Consider the following 7,870-nt stretch of genomic DNA (forward strand, 5'->3'; position numbering starts at 1 on the left):
GTACCATGGAACACAGCACAGCAGCAGACGTGAAGCTGCGTTGTCCCCCAAGACAACCTGGCCAGCACCTCCTGATACCGCCTGTTGCTGGGCGGGTGGGTGCTGTGGGACAGCCCTCAAGCTCAGGATAACCCTGCTGGGCACCAGGACAGGGATCCAGTGCTTCCTATGGACACAACACTGCGTCCCTTTAAGGACAGTTCCATGTGCTCTGGATTCAGGCTGAGCAGCAGACACATCACCAGGCCCGCAGCAGAGGTCACTGCCAAGACTCTCTTAGCCTCCAGAAAGAGCAGCTCCGCGTCTAGGAGCTATGAGAGCCCTGAGACAGCCTGAGCTCTGAGCGGCCACTGCTGCCTTCACTGAAGACCAGAGCCGTCTGCCTCAGCTGCACCCTTCAACCTGACAGCCAAGGGGAAAGGCCGGGCGAGGACGCGGTGGTCAGGAGCCATGGGAGGGAGTCCTGTAGGCTCGGAGAGCACAGGTCGCTGACGGCAGAACTGCTGTCCACCTGGCTGGCTGCAGGGTGTGACTGAGCACGACCTGCTCGGTCAGCAGAGCCAGAATTTCTGCTGGGGAAGAAAAATATGGGCTGGGAGGCAGGGGAATGGGTGGTGGTAGTGGCCCGATCCTGCATCCCACAGCCCAGCCCAGCCTCTGGACTCTCTGACCAGGAAGTATATGTTGAGGAAAACTAGACACAACTCACCCTGTTGTTAACAACTAACACTGTCACCTTCAGAAAGCAGAACGACAATTTCTTTCAGGAAGGGAGCCCCACCCCATGGCTGAGCAGTTAGAAAACTTTTTCCCTCATCCATTCTTCTTTCAAAAAAGAAATTTTACCTCTGAACATATCCTACAGCTGAGGGAACTAAAGGAATGGAAAGCAAGAGAGGTCGGGGGCAGAAAGGGGGACTGACTGACGACACTGACTCCTGCATCTGCTCCAGGCCTTGTGGCCAATGCCGGCCTAACCAGGGCCACCCTCCTGCCCTCCAGCACTTCACCTGATACCTCATAATCAAAACCATGTTCCAATATTTAACTGTCAACCTTCAACATTCTTTCAACCTGATTAACCTCTTAAACCTTCTAATAAGTCCAAATGCATGCTTCAACATCAATATCTTCAAAACTTCCCAGAGGCCGAAGCAGAAGGTGACTCTCAACCATGAGCTTGGCCAGGGTTCCAATAACTCCCAACACTGAGAAATAATTGGTAGTTTTGACAGATTTAACAGCAGTGGAAAAGCCTGAAGTCTGGGTATGGACACAAGAGGACTTCAGCATGAATTTCCAGCATAACAAGCTAAACATTTCTTATGTAGAGTAACAGGAACAAATTAACCCAGGCACAGGTGACACACACATGGAAGTCAGACTCTGGAAATGTGCCGTGGCTTCGAAGGTCTCACCGTGCAGCACCTGACTCCTGCACTTCAACTGCAGGGCAGCTGGTCTCCCTCCCATTCCTGACACGGTTATTATAGGTACAGCAAAAAACAACTTGAAAGCCACCAGAACAGCCCAGGCAAATTTTAGGAAGGTCCAAAGAGGGAGCTAAGTTTAAGTGGAAGGGGCCGGCAGCAGCCCCTTGCCACTCCCACTTTCCAAGGCTGCACGGATCACCACTCCAACGCTGAAACTCCAACTGTTTGTGAGGCTGCCATCAACCCCAAGTCTCTTGTCTGCTCAGCACTGTGGCTGGGGGAAAGGGTGGGAGAGGACCTTCCTACTGGGCATGTGGACACCGGGCAGAGCCTGGACCTGGGCCATGACCCTGCAAAGAACCACGTCTAGGAAATCAGTTGCCACATTTATTTTTACAGACACATACTAAATTCTAAGATCCTTTTTAGTTATCACAGTAAATTTTCTCGAAAATGCACAACTGCTTTAAATAAAAACTTAAAGTAAGTTTTTAGTGCAGCACCATAAAATTCCCCAATAAAGAACAAATTCCTAGAGTCGGGCACGGTGGCACACACATTATCCCTGCAGCTCAGGAGGCTAAGGCAGGAGGATTGTGAGTTCAAAGCCAGCTTCAGGAACTTAGTGAGGCCCTGTCTGTAAAATACAAAAAAGGGCTGGGGATGTGGCTCAGTGGTTAAGTGCCCCTGGGTTCAATCCCCAGTACCAAGAAACAGAAACAAAAACAAAAAAACACAAATTCCTATGACTCTAGTCTGCAGCAAAGAACCAAGTGAAACCTAGGATGCCTGATGACCATAGCTGCACTTTCCTCCAGTGCTCATTACGCTCACGTCACATGCCCTGTGAACTGGACAGCTGCAGGCACCAGTGCTTCTCTACCACTCTGACCTGTGCCATGCATGTCCACCATGCTGCTGGGTTCCCCACCATGAACACTGATTTAGCAAGCTTGTCCCTCAAGTCTGGACAAACATGATGCTTAAAATCACCACCAAAATGAAAAAAAAAAAAAAAAGCAAAAGAGTCCAACAAATAGGGGCAGGGGCTGGGGCTGGGGCTCAGTGGCAGAGCGCTTGCCTAGCACACGTGAGGCCCTGGGGTCGATCCTCAGCACCACATAAAAATAAAATAAAGGAACTGTGTCCACCTAAAAAACATATTTAAAGAAAAAAAAAAGAGTCCAGCAAATATATGATTAAGCCTAAGAGACAAAGCAAGCCCTTGAACAGAACAAGACACTCTGGGGCAGTGCTGGAGGGGCCTGCGGGAAGAGATCAGCACAGGCATGGCTGTCTCGTCCACAGCAGCCAACGGCAGACACAATTTCTGATTGAGGCAAAATGTCTTTCACTGAGGATACAAAATACAAGCAGGAGACCAAGTCAAAATAAAGGCAAAACAACAACAACAACAAAAAAATCAAAACAAAAAAAAAAAAAAACTCACAAAATAAGAGTGAAGAGTTCGTAGTTTGAGTTCCCATCTGACCTTCCAGAGCTATGCACTACTTCAAAGTGCAGTCCAGTTAATCAGCACTGATCCCTAGGGCACTTACTCTAAAACCCCAGGAACACTGTGATTCCAGAATGTCTATTAAGCACAATTAATAGAGACATGAAACGTGACATCTCTTCAGACTACAAATACCGATATTCCAAACTCCAAGGAGCTCTGCAGAGCAGGAATCCCAGGCTCTGCTCAACTCGGCTGCACACATCTATGGCACTAGAGCTCTCACTGCCCTCTCTCCAGAACTCCCTGGACAGACTCCTCCTCAGTCACCATCCAGCAATGTTGACATTAAAAATACTTAAGTTCGGGGCTGGGGATGTGGCTCAAGTGGTAGCGCGCTCGCCTGGCATGCGTGCGGCCCGGGTTCGATCCTCAGCACCACATACCAACAAAGATGTTGTGTCCGCCGAGAACTAAAAAAATAAATATTAAAAAAAAATTCTCTCTCTCTTTCTCCTCTCTCAAATAAAAAAAAAAATACTTAAGTTCCAATTTTCCAAAGAAGAAAGCATTTTTCCTCTTTGCACAGCATCTCAACCCAGGTTGCACAGATGGGTGAAGCGGGCACTGTCACCCTCACATATGTTAAGGAGCAGGATCAGCAAATCTGATGATACGGAGACGATCAGAAACACATCACAACTGTTGGCTTTGAACAGTCACCTGATTGTGTGATACATTAAAACTGATTCAGTCTTGGCTTCAACTTCTTAAAAATATAGAATTTTAAAGGAAAATGTTATCCATATGCATGAGAAACAAGAGTCAACTGGACACAGATCTGCAGCTATGCACTGGGAGCAAAACATCAGCCCACACATTGTTTTAATACTTTTAATATCTGTTGGTGCGTGGAATGCACGGACCAGGCTATTCAAGCCCTCTAGAGCCATGGGCCGCCTCAGACCAAAAAAGGATAAGACCTAACTCAGCCCAGAAGGCCCTCACCCGATTCTCTACCAAAGACCACCAGGTTCCTAGATTCCATAGGACAATTTTTTGTTCAAACTGTTTTCATCAAGACACTTGAAAGTAAACATTCCTCATTGGGTAAGGAGCTGGGGGACCACGTTCATCTCAAAATGACACCAAGCCTTCAGTCACTTGAAAGATATCTTTTAGTCCTGGAGATGATGTGCGCTGCCCTCCCAGAGAGGCCCTGGCGATGGTTAGGAAGAGCACCTCTCCACGCAGTCGGCTTCCTCCAGTGCACGGCTTCCCGTGCTCTGGAATGCTTCACAGCTCACGCCCTTCTGCCCTCCACTACTGCATTCAGAAGACAGGAGAATCACAGAAAGGACAGGGGCTCTGCAGCAACCTTTTAATCCAGTCAGGATCTTCTGGGGCTGGGTGCCGAGCGATGCTGTGATGGAGCAAACACCATCTGTATATCAAGCTCTGGCAGGACTGGTAGGTTAAGAAGCACCAGAGCCAGATGTGCCCATTAGAGCAGACGGCCTGCTTGCGATCTGTGAATGGCAAGATCTCTTTACACAAGCTGCAGTGTTCAGGGAAAGTCTGTTTTTTCATCTTCTTTGAGATGTGTCTGATCAGCACCCGAGCCGTTCTGTCCTCATACTCTTCGTCAGACATTAGAAAGTTGCAGAGCCCTCTGGTGGGGATGCTGGTGTTCTCCATGATCCAGGTGTGCAGGCACACATCCCCCAGGACGCGCTTCATGTGCTCCCTGGTCAGGTGCATCTCCACAGCCTCAATCTTCCCTTGGATCACAAGGAGCTTCTCCTCCACTGCCTCATGGCCTCCACCGTCTCCCGATGGGGGCAGTGAGTCGTCTGTGGGCTCCTCTGCTTCTCCCTCTCTGCTCCTCTCCTGCAGGCCTGGCTTAGTCACCTGCCTGGAAGAGGTGCCTTCTTGCTGCTCATCCTCTGCATTGCCCATCCCAGGAGAGTCAATGATCAAGATTTTTGAGTCTTCATGGGCAGGTTTCCATAAGGCTTCTGAAGGAGTTTTCTGCATTGACTGGTATAAAATCCTCAGGAGAAAAGCTTAAAACGCCAAAAATAGGTGACTCCACTGCTTTCGATCTTTTTTTCCAAAGCTTCATGTAAAAACTGAGGGATATGTTTATCTTTTAAAATTTTCCAGCGTACTATGTCTATTAAATCCACCTGTTTAAAGAGGTTCTGCCCTGAAGACTCCAGAAGCTGAGCAGCTGCCTCCTCAAAGGTTTTGAGAGTAATGAACTGGACCTGATAATTTTTGTTGACAGGATGAAGGCCATTGACCATGCCCTCAGTTGTGATGATGGCCAGATACGCACCACACGGGCTCACTGCTATCCCATGAGTCCTCACTGAGCCAAACACATCTGAGAGTTTAATTAACTGGTGCTCGAACATTAATGCGACATCTGTGAAGATGGGAATCAACTGCCTCACCTTCCCATCATTGGAACAAGTGTACACGGTTCCGTTCTGTTTGTCTGCAGTCATGGAGACAATGGGCAGGGAGTGAAGGCCCGTGATGTGGGAATTGTGAACATTCAGACCTGCCTTGGAGATCAAAAGAAGACACCAAAACATGTAGGAGCCTCTTGCAGCCACCCCCAGGCTGCAGCTGCACTTCTGGTAGGGGTGATAAAGCGGCACGCACTTAATGATGTGCACAGGCAACTGGTCCGTTTCTTTCCACAAGACAACAGGCTGCCTCAAGGTGAAGTAGCCCTTGACTGCTTTGAGATTGACAGGGAGAATTTTTACGGGTCCAAAAGCGCTCCCCACAATAAGGCCACTCATTTTCCGATTATTGTGCTCATATTCCCACCAGAATAAAACACTAGGGGAGCTGATTCCAGACTCGATCGTGTTGCATGAGGAGATGGATTCCTTTCCTACAAAGGGCAGCTGAAATTGCCACATGGCAATGTTACTGTTCTCAAAGAGGACAGCCAGGAGCATACTGCCCAGTCCCGGCACTCATTGTTGTGCTTGACCTGCTGAGTGGTGCAGATGCCCGACCACTCCATTCTAACTGGGGTCTGCATGCTGTGCCTCCTCTGAAATTCGGCAAAATCCCCGAGATTTCCCTCTGGAGCCTCATTTTTAGAGAGTCTGTAACTGGTCTCATAGAGATGCTCTCCGTAAATCTCAGTCAGATCAACCAGCTGGACCCACTGGAGTCTGTTGAGGTTCACCTGGACAGTCAGGCTATTGTCCATGGTCAGCGCTGCCAAGAGGCACCTGCCATTTGCATCACAACCCATGGGAGACCAGCTGGTGTATTTGAGCCCTCTCATTGGTGGCAAGGCCTTCCCCTCAGGGTTGAACACCCTGTCCAACATGAAAGTCTGGCTGATGGTGGGGTCTTTGGAGCTGGCAAATTTCTCCTTGCACTCAGCAACTTCTGATTTTGAGCCAACTTTGAGCAGGCAGCTGTTGAGAGGGGCGGGCACCGAGGTGCGGTGGATCACCAGGTCCTGGCCCGGGTTGTGCACGTCACAGATGAGCTCCAGCACAGCGATGCTGCGGGCTGTGGACACCACACGCGGTGGTCCTCCTACCAGGCCAGCGGCTCCAGGCTGCTCACCGCGTACTGGAGCTTCACGGCCAGTTCCCGCTGAGTCACCATGAGGCGGAAGGAGTCGCTGGGCCCGGGGGCCTCGTGCGCCACCGGGTCCTTCCCGCCCCCCTCGCCCTCCTCGTCCTCTGGTGGTGGGGCCCGTCGACCGCTGGCCCCAGCCGGGCCTTGTCGGCCGCGTTCATGTCCCCTCCGCGCAGAGGTCGGCTCCCAGCGCTTGCAGTCTGCATCGCTGCCCCGCGGGGGCCTATTTATTCTTATTTATGGTATTTTATTCTTTCCTTCTCACTCAGTCCACTCTCTTCCTTGAAGAGAATTCTGAAAAATTGTTCAGGTAAGTAGGAAATTTTTTGCTTCACCTTATTTATCATTATCAGTAAAATTCATATACATATGCATATATATCCATATTTAGATGTAAATACACACACATATATTCTAGAACCTCAATTTAATTTTTTTCCCAAGGCATATTTTTGAACACTGGGGAAAAATTCAAACATAATCATGTGAACACTCTAGATTTTCCTTTTTTTTTTTTTTTTTTTTTGATAAAATGACAGTATTTGCTCTCATGGATTTATGTTAATTGGGGGTTCTGATAAAATATTTACTCCAGAAAAAACAGGATCTGAATCCTTTAGTAGACCTGAACCCAGACAAAACTCCTACATGCAACAAACAAACCTTCTTAAACATGCTAAACTAGGAAACCCAAGGTTATACTGAGTAACTGGGCATCAGAGTGTAAAAGCCAGGAGGGGGTTTGGGAGACCTGGAGGAAGTTGTCCTGGAACTGCTTACTAACGCTCTGCCCTTCCTCTGACTCAGTTTTCCTAGCAGTCTTTATGTATCTCCATGCAAAACCTGATTGGGTCCTTGAGAGCCAATCAATGACTCCCAGTGGCTCAGTTATTTGTCACTGGTCCACTTTCCTAAGACAAGAGAGATCCATATGATAGATGGGTGTGGGATATGCATTTGGAGTCTATTATTATGGGCTACTTTTAGAAAAGTGAGGTGTGAACTTGGAAGACAACTCAAAAAGAGGACTCCACGGGCAGTCTTCTAAGGAGAAGTGTGTCCTGAACCAGATGCTATGGATGGGTCCAGCACCCAGGTCCATCTCCCAGATTTGGAAGCAGCTTATTAAGGTCCTTTTGGACATTGAGTTCTTATGACCACATACCAGGTGCTGAAGCTCTCAATCAAGGTTTCCCCTTCCCCTGGGGGTGGGACCTGTGATCCATAAGGCACTCTCTCCTGGATCTGAAATATCAAATGGCATAACATCTAGACTTCCCCAGGAAGAATGAGCACAAAACAGAGGTATTTGTTGTGAAAAATAAGTTTATAAATTGTAGGGTTTTCAGGGCGTTTTTGC

At 48.6% G+C, this 7,870-nt stretch overlaps 1 pseudogene across 1 annotated transcript; it reads right to left on the reverse strand.

Moving 5' to 3' along the window:
• Positions 1 to 3,428: 3,428 nt before the first annotated feature.
• LOC308645543 (general transcription factor 3C polypeptide 4-like) lies at positions 3,429 to 6,671 on the reverse strand (annotated as a pseudogene). Its single transcript has one exon. The product of its transcript is annotated as a general transcription factor 3C polypeptide 4-like (transcript).
• Positions 6,672 to 7,870: the final 1,199 nt, after the last annotated feature.

This window comes from Spermophilus citellus (assembly GCF_964194105.1).
Source record: "Spermophilus citellus genome assembly, chromosome: 3".
NCBI classification, from domain to species: Eukaryota; Metazoa; Chordata; class Mammalia; order Rodentia; family Sciuridae; genus Spermophilus; species Spermophilus citellus.